This window comes from Stegostoma tigrinum, chromosome 2 (assembly GCF_030684315.1).
Source record: "Stegostoma tigrinum isolate sSteTig4 chromosome 2, sSteTig4.hap1, whole genome shotgun sequence".
NCBI classification, from domain to species: domain Eukaryota; kingdom Metazoa; phylum Chordata; class Chondrichthyes; order Orectolobiformes; family Stegostomatidae; genus Stegostoma; species Stegostoma tigrinum.
This window is the reverse complement of record NC_081355.1, coordinates 97,971,841-97,984,377: the sequence shown is the minus strand read 5'-3', so window position 1 is coordinate 97,984,377 and position 12,537 is coordinate 97,971,841.

Here is a 12,537-nt window from a genome sequence, read left to right as displayed (position 1 = left end):
TGCCATGCAAAAGTACCCAAGGACGCTTTGAGTGCAGCATGTAAACCAATTGATGAACGTAAGCTTCTAGTTGAAGCAAGCAGTGAAGACAGCAAATGATATGTTGGCCTTCATAGCAAGAGGATTTGAATACAGGAACAGGGATGTCTTGTTGCAATTGTACAGGGCTTTGGTGAGACCGTACCTGGAGTATTATGTGCAGTTTTAACCTCCTTATCTAAGGAAGGATATTCTGGGTATGGGGGGGTACAATGAAGGTTTCCAAGACTGATTCCTGGAATGGCAGGACTGACGTAAGAAGAGAGAGTGGATTGATTGGGATCTTATTCAATGGAGTTTAGAAGAAAAAAAGGAATCTTAAAATTACCAATAAAATGTTAAACAGGATTGGCTCAGGAAGGATGTTCCCAATGATCAGTGAGTCCAGCAACAGGGTCATAGGCTAAGGAGAGAAAAAATGTAGATGGTCCAGATTAATTGATCAGAATGTGAGAATGGCAGGGCAATGGTGTGTCTATTTGTTCAGATGATATCATCTTCCAAAACTGCACTGCTGACATGGCTTCCTTCTTCCATAACTGTGGTTTCCCACCCACTGTAGTTGACAGGGCCCTCAGCCATATCCAAACTATCACCCATATTTCTGCCCTTGCCCCTTCCCATCAGTCAGAACAGCATATACGGGTCACTCTTGTCCTCACTTTTCATCCCAACAGCCTCCACATTCAAAAGGTCATTCTTCACCATTTCAGACAACAGCACCACCAAACATCTTCCACTCATCTGCATTTCGCAGGTCTCGCTCACTCTGGAACACCATAGTCCATTCCTCGACCACCAACACCACCCCACTTCCCATGGCACCTTCCCATGTTACATAAGAAGGTGCAACACCTGCCCCATTACAATTAATATGAGATTGATTAAAAATTATCTATAAATTGCAGTTTATGAAGTGCGGAAGGGAAGCAGCTCTGAAAACGATAAAAGGACTAGAAGAAATCCATGAAAGTGGGACGTTAACACAACAGCATTTGTTAACTCCTCAGTTTAAGCAGAGAATTCAATACACAATTGAATGCTTTTACACAGGGCAATAAAGGAAATCATCGGCCACCTCTGCAAAAGGCCAAGAAGAATCTGTGTTATGAACAGGCCCTAATAGTAGGCAGCAGAGAGGAACTTCAAAGAGTGAATCCATGCTAACTATAAGTTAATTGTAGGAAGGCAGGCGCAGCAAAGAACAAGGAGCTGTTTGTGCAAGCCAGGATTTCTGGCCAATCTGGGCTCATTCTCCCTGCTTGTCATCGTCATATGATTTTGATGTAGCCATCTTAACTCAAATCGAACGCACTATTCCCACCATATTGCAAGAAATCCTAATACATTAACAAATATCTTAGTCAAAATTAACAAAATGGTGGGTTTAAAAATACAATTATTGGAAGACTTAATATATATGTTATAGACTAAAAGTTGTTTGAAACTGGCAAAGTTTATTGTCTGCTAGGCATTAGTTATTACATCTGTTCTTTGTTATGCTGAAGTACTTACCACTGCCACATCAAAAGCTTTTACTTTGGTTACTTCAAAATGATCATTATGATAAAATCCTTGGAGGCTTCATTATTTTATTGTTTTATCAATTTTGAACTACAAGCTGGAAATGACTGATGGCCTTTGGGACAGCTTAGGTTAAAAACAGCACACCAGGCAAGCTTTGTTTGTTTGAGAGGCCAGGCATGGAGGCTAAATTGCAGCCTGATGCTTGATTATAGAAGTTCTAACAGACACAGCATTCCTCAGGAAAAGAATTGTACTTAAACAGATAGCAGAAGTTGGCTATTAATGAGGTCTGTACCTGGGAGCTGGTTCCTGCAGGTCTGGGAGAGGCCGTGTTTGCGTGGATGGCAGTTGTTGAATGTTGACTACGGCCTTGGGGAGAATCAATCGTTGTTGAACCAGAATTAAAATTTTTTGAACTATCCCTTCTGACAGATAGTTTTAGGCTACTGCCAAGACAGCAAGAAGATTTGAAAGCTCCCTGCCTAATATGATATACAGCTTCTGGAAGACCAAAGAGAGGAAAGCAGTGTAAATTATTATTGCCTTTGCCTGAGTGAATTGGGGTGACTGTGATCAATGCTTCAGGCAAAACAACCAAGAAATTCACTTTTATGCCTGTAAATAATGCACCATGAAGAACATTGAAGTAACCTGGCCAGTTGTGTTATTTTCTTATATTAATCCTTAACTAGGTTCATTTATCTGTATTTGTGTGATTAGGTTTGAAAACCAAAGTTTGGATTTGAAGTAAAGATGCTAATCAGCTTCCTGTGTTTCCTCTGCTAATGTTAAGTTGTATTTAAGAAATTGTTAAGTCTTTTGTTTGAGATACAAGACTGGTGATGGAAATTAATTATCAGAAAGCCTGGCTAGGAATATTGGAGTGATCATTTGGGGTCTTCGATGGTTTAGTTTTGCCGAATAGAGGTAGAAAGACTACTTTGCTTCAGCAGTCTGGATCCATGTCATTACATGAAACATTACATCATCAGTGATGTTGTCAGGAGAATAAACATCAGGCAGAGAGACTAGTCACCAAATCCATTGAGTCTAGATAATCCTGGATGGTATTCAACGGTGTCCACGGGCTTTCTAAACATCCTCATAGGAAGCCCTTATCTTTTGCACTGAGCACCAAAGACCAATCTACATGTTTTATTGAGCATGTAACTTGTTACACAACGAGTAGTAACAAAATTCATGATCACATGACACAGAGACTAGAAGATCAGGCTTTAGGACAATCCAAAAAGACCCACTATTGAATATGTGCAAGAACATCTCTCATCAGATTGTACACTAATATAGTAAATCACATCCTGCATTATTTGGAAATGAATCAAAGGCTTGTCTCAACAACGAAAGCCATGTTGATTTAAAAGACTGCTGTCATAATTGTGTGTCCAAGATCAGGATATTAAAGATCATTATAATTAAACTTCCAGATTTTTCATTAGAACATTATTCTTACAAATAAGAATCACTTTTGTATTTGGCATTTATAAAGAGCAATTAATTTTTAAGATTAAGCATGGTAAGGCTCTAGCACTACTCGGGAATTAAAGATTTGGGTTTAGGTGATATATTGTTAGTGCTGTTGTGTGGTAATAAAAACGTGTTTTCAATGTCCAAAACTGTGGGCATGTTAAGTGGTATATCCAGCTTTGAAGGTGGAATGAATGTATTAGATAACACAGTGAGGAGCTGAAGGAACACAGCAGGTCAGGCAGCATCAGAAGAGCAGGAAAGTTGATGTTTGGGGTTGGGACCCTTCTTCAGAAATAGTTGGAGGGGGATGGGGGGGAGCTCTGAGCTCTCTGCCAACTCCACCATGTGCTACCTGGCTTCCAGTGCTGTAGGGTGTTGATTTATAGGCAGATGGGCTCAACTGGGTATTATCACTGGTTCCATACTAATTTTGGTGATAGGTGAGTGCAGGTAGGGCATGGTCGGGTTAGGCGAGTGAGGTGGGACAGGAGAATACGTGGGAGAGAAGATGGACAGGTCTTCTCCTCCCACCTCACTGACCAATCCCTACCAACCCCTACCCTGCACTCACTTATCACCATCCCATCCAGCCCAGCCCTCCTCCATCTATTTATTTCTGAGCTCCCTCCCTCCCCCACCAGAAATGTCAGCTTTCTAATTCCTCTAATGCTGCCTAGCCCATTGAGTTCCTCCAGCTCCATACTGTGTTACCTCTATTTCCAGCAATCTGCAGTTCTTACTATCTCAAAGACAGTATAAGTGTAGATTTCTTATATAAGCTGTGCCTTCTCACAGATCTGTAGTTAGGGACAAATATATAGGTAAGGGTTGAAAGTAAGGATTAAAAGAGCACTTGCTGTTGCAGAGACAGGTAGGTAGTTAAAAGATAGTTTGCAAGGGAGCAGGCCAGGGGATGTTCCATGAAGGAAGCAAACTCGTCTGCAGATGTTAGTGGCATGTTTATTTTTGATAAAGGTTTCAATGGACAATAACCCCCAGTGTAACAGTGTAGGATCTGTATACCACTGATAATAAACTGTGCGGTGTTGTTAGATTTACTGGTCATGCTAGATGTCGATAGTAATTAATATAGCTTCGGGTTGTGTAATGGTACATAATAAGTACTTTCTTACCATTGTATTCGGAGAGGGTTCAAACTCCTGAGTGAGTTTTGTACCCCCTGACCCCTGTATCTGCCACAGTGTTTTGCTTGAATAAGGCTCTCAAGTGCTACTTCGCTGTCTCCAAGCCTCTCACTACCTTTGCAGAGGACACTCTCACTGTTTGGCGAGCCAGCCAGGAGGTTCCGCTGGAGGGATCCGACATGGGACCACTATTCAGGTGAGTACATTTCTTTTTACCACCCAGTAGGTTTGAGTGGTCCCTGGCCCTGACCCTCTGTAAGTCAAAGCCTTCCTTCTTGAAAGACCTTTCGGAGTCTGGAGATAACAAAGTGTGAAGCTGGCTGAACACAGCAGGCCAAGCAGCATCTCAGGAGCACAAAAGCTGACGTTTCGGGCATAGACACTTCATCAGAGAGGGGGTGGGGAGAGGGAACTGGAATAAATAGGGAGAGAGGAGAAGGCAGACCAAAGATGGATAGAGGGGAAGATAGGTGGAGAGGAGAGTATAGGTGGGGAGGTAGGGAGGGGATAGGTCAGTCCAGGGAGGACGGACAGGTCAAGGAGGCGGGATGAGGTTAGTAGGTAGGAAATGGGGGTGCGGCTTGAGGTGGGAGGAGGGGATAGGGGAGAGGAATAACAGATTAGGGAGGCGGGGACGAGCTGGGCAGTTTTTTGGAAGCAGTTGGGGGGTGATGAGTTGGGCTGGTTTTGGGATGCGGTGGGGGAAGGGGAGATTTTGAAGCTTGTGATGTCCACATTGATACCATTGGGTTGTAGGGTTCCCAAGGGGAATATGAGTTGCTATTCCTGCAACCTGCAGGTGGCATCATTATGGCACTGCAGGAGGCCCAGGATGGACATGTCATCTAAGGAATGGGAGGGGGTGTTAAAATGGTTCGCGACTGGGAGGTACAGTTGTTTATTGCGAACCAAGCGGAGGTGTTCTGCAAAGCAGTCCCCAAGCCTATGCTTGGTTTCCCCAATGTAGAGGAAGCCACAACGGGTACAGTGGATACAGTATACCACATTGGCAGATGTGCAGGTGAACATCTGCTTAATATGGAAAGTCATCTTGAGGCCTGGGATGGGGGTGAGGGAGGAGGTGTGGGGGCAAGTGTAGCACTTCCTGCAGTTGCAGGGGAAGGTGCTGGGTGTGGTGGGGTTGAAGGGGAGTGTGGAGCGGACAAGGGAGTCACAGAAAGAGTGGTCTCTCCGGGAGGCAGACAAGGGTAGGGATGGAAAAATTTCTTGGGTGGTGGGATCGGATTGTAGATGGCAGAAGTGTTGGAGGATGATGCGTTGTATCCGGAGGTTGTTGGGTTTGGTATGTGAGAACAAGGGGGATTCTCTTAGGGCGGTCATTGCGGGGGGGGGGGGGCGAGGTGTGAGGGATGTGTTGCAGGAAATGTGGGAGACACGGTTGAGGGCATTCTCAACCACTGAGCGGGGGGAAGTTGCAGTCCTTGAAGAACACAGACATCTGGGATGTGTGGGAGTGGAATGCCTCATCCTGGGAGCAGATGCGGTGGATGCGAAGGAATTGGGCATCAGGGATGGAATTTTTGCAGGAGGGTGGGTGGGAGGAGGTGTATTCTAGGTAGCTGTGGGAGTCAGTGGGCTTGAAATGGACATCAGTTTCTAGCTGGTTGCCTGAGATGGAGACAGAGAGGTCCACGAAGCTTCAAGCTTCAAAATCTCCCCTTCCCCCACCATATCCCAAAACCAGCCCAGCTCGTCCCTGCCTCCCTAACCTGTTCTTCCTCTCACCTATCCCCTCCTCCGACCTCAAGCCGCACCTCCCTTTCCCACCTACTAACCTCATCCCGCCTCCTTGACCTGTCCGTCCTCCCTGGACTGACCTATCCCCTCCCTACCTCCCCACCTATACTCTCCTCTCCACCTATCTTCTTTTCTCTCCATCTTCAGTCCACCTCCCCCTCTCTCCCTATTTATTCCAGAACCCTCTCTCCTCCCCCTCTCTGATGAAGGGTCTCGGCCCGAAACGTCGGCTTTTGTGCTCCTGAGATGCTGCTTGGCCTGCTGTGTTCGTCCAGCTTCATACTTTGTTATCTCGGATTCTCCAGCATCTGCAGTTCCCATTATCACTGATCACAATTTCGGAGTGCGGAGACAGGGAACGGTAGCACTTGAGAAAGTGAAAAGACTGCGCGTTGAGCTCGATTTTAATGCAGAGAAACAGGGTAGCAGGCTGCCGGACTCTCAAAGTCCGCTCGGCGGGGACAGTGTGGAGTCTGGAGGGATTAGGTTAGCCGTGGAATGCTTCCCCGACTCGGAACTGTAGGTTAGTCAGGGAGGATATGACTCCTGACTCGAGATGTTCTGAGGAACTACTCCAGGGACTTCTGAGGCGGGTATGAAGACATTCCCCTGTAATGGGAAGAGAGCAAACCTGATTGTATTCCGTATATTTGGATCCACAATTGTTCGACTGTCTCTCTGTATTTGTGTTTGATTGGTACCTGATTGTCATGAGGCAACTTGGCTAAAGTTCGAACAAACGTGGCCACAGATGGCTGTATCGGATACAGATCCCAGGCACCCAGACTGCGCCCGACTGGGGGGCCCATGCGATGGCCATGAGAAGTGGGTGTAGTGACCACCGGTTGGAGCAGAATTATCGGAGTCTGCTTTTGACTAGTCGAGTCAAAATTCAATAAAATATCAGAAGGAACAACTAGCCATAGCAAAGGAAACGGATGGCCTTTGGGATCTCCGGGTCCCATTCCACGAAATGCCAGAACAACTCCCCGTACAATGAGCCATGAGGCGCCTGTTTGCACCTTAAGCGCCAGTCCAACCTGCCCCGAAGTCAGGGACAGTTGGCTGGGACGTAGACACTGAGCGGGCTAACGATGAATATCACAACACCGATTAATGCTGGTCAGGAAATTCAGTCTGCTCCTTGAAACCAGAAGAGGATGGGGACCCTCAGACTAACAAAATGACATTTCGAACAGCACATTTCCCCCTGAGTCCCGGGGAGAAACAGCAATCTCTAGATGCGCTGCCGAAACCCCCCAAAATTGGCAAGAAACACAGAATTCTGGGAGAAATTACAAGAGCTGACACAATTTAACTTGAAGATAACAAAGTGTGGGGCTGGATGAACACAGCAGGCCAAGCAAGTTGCTGCTTGGCCTGCTGTGTTCATCCGGCTCCACACTTTGTTATCTTACATTGACGCTGTGTTAGGGAGCTGGTTTGTTGATGGATACCAGAGCCTCCGATACCATCACCGACTTACAAAGACCCCCTCTGTCGGGCAAAACCTGCAGGGTAATGGGAGTCACTGGACGAAAGCAAGCATTAGAAACAGATCTGATCCCCATTCAAATTAAAAATATAGTTGTAACTGCCAAGATATGGCATGTCCCAAGTGCAGGGGGATCCATTCTGGACATTGATTTATTGGAAAAATTCGGGACTATTACGTATAGGAAATGGAAGTTTATAACTCTAAGACGTAACCATTGTTCGACAGATCGCTGGGAAGATATTCTTACCGATTCCCCACCCTTAGACTTTGCGGTATTAAGAGCGCAAACAGAATGGGAGTGGGATCGGCGCAGTCCCTACCATCTGATAGCACTAATGTGGGCACCAATTAAAACAGATTGTGGAAAACCTAGTATGGAATCAGTGAGAATAACCCAGTCGAGCCCATCCCCCTATAAAACAATACATCACAAGGCTATAAGATAATAAAGTGTGAAGCTGGATGAACACAGCAGGCCAAGCAGCATCTCAGGAGCACAAAAGCTGACGTTTCGGGCCTAGACCCTTCATCAGAGAGGGGGATGGGGAGAGGGAACTGGAATAAATAGGGAGAGAGGGGGAGGCGGACCGAAGATGGAGAGAAAAGAAGATAGGTGGAGAGAGTGTAGGTGGGGAGGTAGGGAGGGGATAGGTCAGTCCAGGGAAGACGGACAGGTCAAGGAGGTGGGATGAGGTTAGTAGATAGACGGGGGTGCGGCTTGGGGTGGGAGGAAGGGATGGGTGAGAGGAAGAACCGGTTAGGGAGGCAGAGACAGGTTGGACTGGTTTTGGGATGCAGTGGGTGGGGGGGGGGAAGAGCTGGGCTGGTTGTGTGGTGCAGTGGGGGGAGGGGACGAACTGGGCTGGTTTAGGGATGCAGTAGGGGAAGGGGAGATTTTGAAACTGGTGAAGTCCACATTGATACCATTAGGCTGCAGGGTTCCCAGGCGGAATATGAGTTGCTGTTACTGCAACCTTCGGGTGGCATCATTGTGGCACTGCAGGAGGCCCATGATGGACATGTCATCTAAAGAATGGGAGGGGGAGTGGAAATGGTTTGCGACTGGGAGGTGCAGTTGTTTGTTGCAAACTGAGCGGAGGTGTTCTGCAAAGCGGTCTCCAAGCCTCCGCGTGGTTTCCCCAATGTAGAGGAAGCCACACCGGGTACAGTGGATGCAGTATACCACATTGGCAGATGTGCAGGTGAACCTCTGCTTAATGTGGAATGTCATCTTGGGGCCTGGGATAGGGGTGAGGGGGGAGGTGTGGGGGCAAGTGTAGCATTTCCTGCGGTTGCAGGGGAAGGTGCCGGGTGTGGTGGGGTTGGAGGGCAGCGTGGAGCGAACAAGGGAGTCACGGAGAGAGTGGTCTCTCCAGAAAGCAGACAGGGGTGGGGATGGAAAAATGTCTTGGGTGGTGGGGTCGGATTGTAAATGGCGAAAGTGTCGGAGGATGATGCGTTGTATCCGGAGGTTGGTAGGGTGGTGTGTGAGAACGAGGGGGATCCTCTTAGGGTGGTTGTGGCGGGGGCGGGGTGTGAGGGATGTGTTGCGGGAAATACGGGAGACGCGGTCAAGGGCGTTCTTGATCACTGTGGGGGGAAAGTTGCGGTCCTTGAAGAACTTGGACATCTGGGATGTGCGGGAGTGGAATGTCTTATCGTGGGAGCAGATGCGGCGGAGGCGGAGGAATTGGGAATAGGGGATGGAATTTTTGCAGGAGGGTGGGTGGGAGGAGGTGTATTCTAGGTAGCTGTGGGAGTCGGTGGGCTTGAAATGGACATCAGTTACAAGGCGGTTGCCTGAGATGGAGACTGAGAGGTCCAGGAAGGTGAGGGATGTGCTGGAGATGGCCCAGGTGAACTGAAGGTTGGGGTGGAAGGTGTTGGTGAAGTGGATGAACTGTTCGAGCTCCTCTGGGGAGCAAGAGGCGGCGCCGATACAGTCATCAATGTACCGGAGGAAGAGGTGGGGTTTGGGGCCTGTGTAGGTGCGGAAGAGGGACTGTTCCACGTAACCTACAAAGAGGCAGGCATAGCTGGGGCCCATGCGGGTGCCCATGGCCACCCCCTTAGTCTGTAGGAAGTGGGAGGATTATCTCTGATACTATTTTAACCTCACAAGGCTGGAGGCCAGACAGCTTCAGAGAAGCAGGAAAGTTGACGTTCCGGGTGGGGACCCTTCTTTAGAAATGGTTGGTGGGGGGAGGTTGATGTGAGCTCAAAGCTCCTCTCTCCATTTCTGAATTAGAGTCCCGACCCGAAACATTAACTTTCCTGCTCCTCTGATGCTGCCTGGCCTGTTGTGTTCCTCCAGCTACACACTGTGTTGACTCTGACTCCAGCATCGGCAGTTTTTACTAACCCTATAAGATTGGAAACGATTAGAGTCACTGAAAAGATAGTGAAAGAACTGGAAACTCAGGGTGTGCTAAAAGAAACCCAATCATTACTAACGCCCGACACGGCCAGTTCGGAAAGCCGATAGTTCCTACGGATGGAGTTGAATAAAAATGCTGATAAGTTGACGAGCATTGTGGCAGACCCGAGCACTATCCTTAATACGATCAGGACCCAACACAATGTATCCACAGTATTAGATATGGCGAACGGATTCTGGTCCATTTCCCTGGCTGAGGAAGATCAATACAAATTTGTAGGGGATCGCCAATAAACCCGGACCCGCTCCCTCAAGGGTTTCATAACAGCCCAGCCATTTTCCATCAGGCTGTGACACACGTACCGAAGCCAGTGACAGAAAAATGTTCGTTGTGTATGATCCTACAATACGCAGATGACATACTAATAACCTCCACGACCGCAAGAGAGCATTTAAGAACATTGTTCGGCCTGTTACAAACCCTAGAAACAGCAAGGCTGAGAATAAATCTCCGCAAGACCCAACTCGGCCTAACTGAAGTCAGGCACCTAAGACAGCTGATTTCTGAGGGACAACGATCTATTTCCACCAAGAATGCCGAGACCGATTTCATCATAAAGGGAATCTGACAGCCGCTAGGGCTCCTGAATTGCTGTCGGATATTCAATGGGGACTACAGCCCAACAATAGACCTGATGGTGGGTGGAAGGGCGAGCCAGTATTAGGCAACCTGAAGCTCAGAACTGGAGCGCACCTTTACCGAGATTAAGCAGAAATCAGTGTCAGCCCCAGCATTAGGGCTGCCTAAACCATTCCACCTCTTTTATCAGGAGGAGGATGGACACCAGCCAGCAAATACAACTTCAGGAACACGGTGAACAAGGCCAGTGGGACAATTCAGGGAAACTGGATCCTGTCATTCTGGCGCAACATAGCTGTGTCCGGCCGCTCAGAGCCTGTGTTACACGGGAAATGTCATCCTCCACACCCCTCACAATAGTGTCCAACTGTTAGAAGCAGGGGGATTAAGAGGAACCGTTGATTCCCGAAGGCACAAAACGGGAAGCCACTCTCTCACCCGGAGGGCAGCTTGTGGAGGTTGTTAAAGATACAAAGGATACTCCAACGCCCTTTACGGTCACACTGGGTTCCCCACAATTACAGAGAGAGAGGGACGTAGATAACGGCATTGTCCTGAAGGATTTATTGCAAATATTGAACGCGGAGGCTCTCTATGTAGACGGAGCACGGAAGTATGGAGAACCATTTACTGCATGGGTAAGTGGCGGGTGGACAAGGAATAATATCAGTGGGAGACAGGATTGACGGGGTCATCTCGGCCCAGGTCACAGAATTAATAGCCTTCACAAAAGGCCTTTACGATGGGTCGGGGAAAACGTGTAAACATTTACACTGACAGTAGACATGCCTTTAGGGGAGCTCACGATTTTATGACAGCTTCGGACTGGCGGGAATCTGTCACATCCTCCAGCGATCCCATTCAAGCCTTAGTCGAAGCCGCCCAACTCGCAAAGGAGGCGGCAATAATAAAAATTAGGGCACATCAGAGAATAACAACCGCATAGCCACAAGGAAATTCATGGGCAGATCTAGCAGCAAAGGAGATGTTCCATGGTGAACACATAGTGAGTGCCCTTAAAACAAGTAGGTTCCAGGTCAATTTCCCTGGCTCAATTTCAGGGCAACTCATCATGCCATTTTGGAAATATAGTTATTATGGCCGAGGAAAATGTCTCATGGGCACGCGATAGAGGTAGGCAGAATCCAGACAGGGCCTGGAGAAAAGAGCATACAGTAATCGCTCTCCAATGTACTCACCACACACTCTTTGACATTTAGATTAGATTCCCTACAGTGTGGAAACAGGCCCTTCGGCCCAACAAGTACACACCGCCTCTTGGAGCATCCCAGCCAGTCCCATTTCCCCTATAACCCACACATCCCTGAACACTATGGGTAATTTCGCATGGCCGATCCACCTAGCCTGCACATCTTTGGACTGTGGGAGGAAACTGGAGCACCTGGAGGAAACTCACGCAGACACGGGGAGAATGCGCAAACTCCGCACAGGCAGTCGCCCAAGGTTGGGATTGAACCTGGGTCCCTGGTGCTGTGAGGCTGCAGTGCTAACCAGTGAGCCACCGTGCCGCACCGTGCCATGGATGGCTCACGTGTAAAGACAAAATGCTATTCCTACTGTCCAAAATCTGGCGTTGAAGGGCATTTGGCAGAGACGTGGCAAAATACTGCCAACGTTGTATCCTATGTGCATGGACCGAACCAGGCAGGGCTCGCAAGACAAAAATGGGACACCAGTCTAGGCCGAAGGGACCCTGGGGAAATGTTCACATGGATTTTATAGGGCCATTACTCCAGAGCCAAAACAAACTACAGTCTACTTTTTATCGATCAATTCATCAGTTGGGTAGAAGCTTTCCCAATCAGAGATTGTCGTACCGGAGCTGTTGCGTGCATCCGAGCGAAATAATCCCAAGGTGGGGAGATCCGCACCAACTAGATTCGGATCAGGGATACGGATCACTTCACTGCAATATGCTTCAAAACGGCTTGCAAAATGCTAGGAATCACACAGCGATTCCACATCCCCTACCGGAGTTCAGGTCTGGGAGAGAAGACTATTAGGTCACTGAAGCAGGCTGTAACAAAAGCTTGCCAACAGGAAG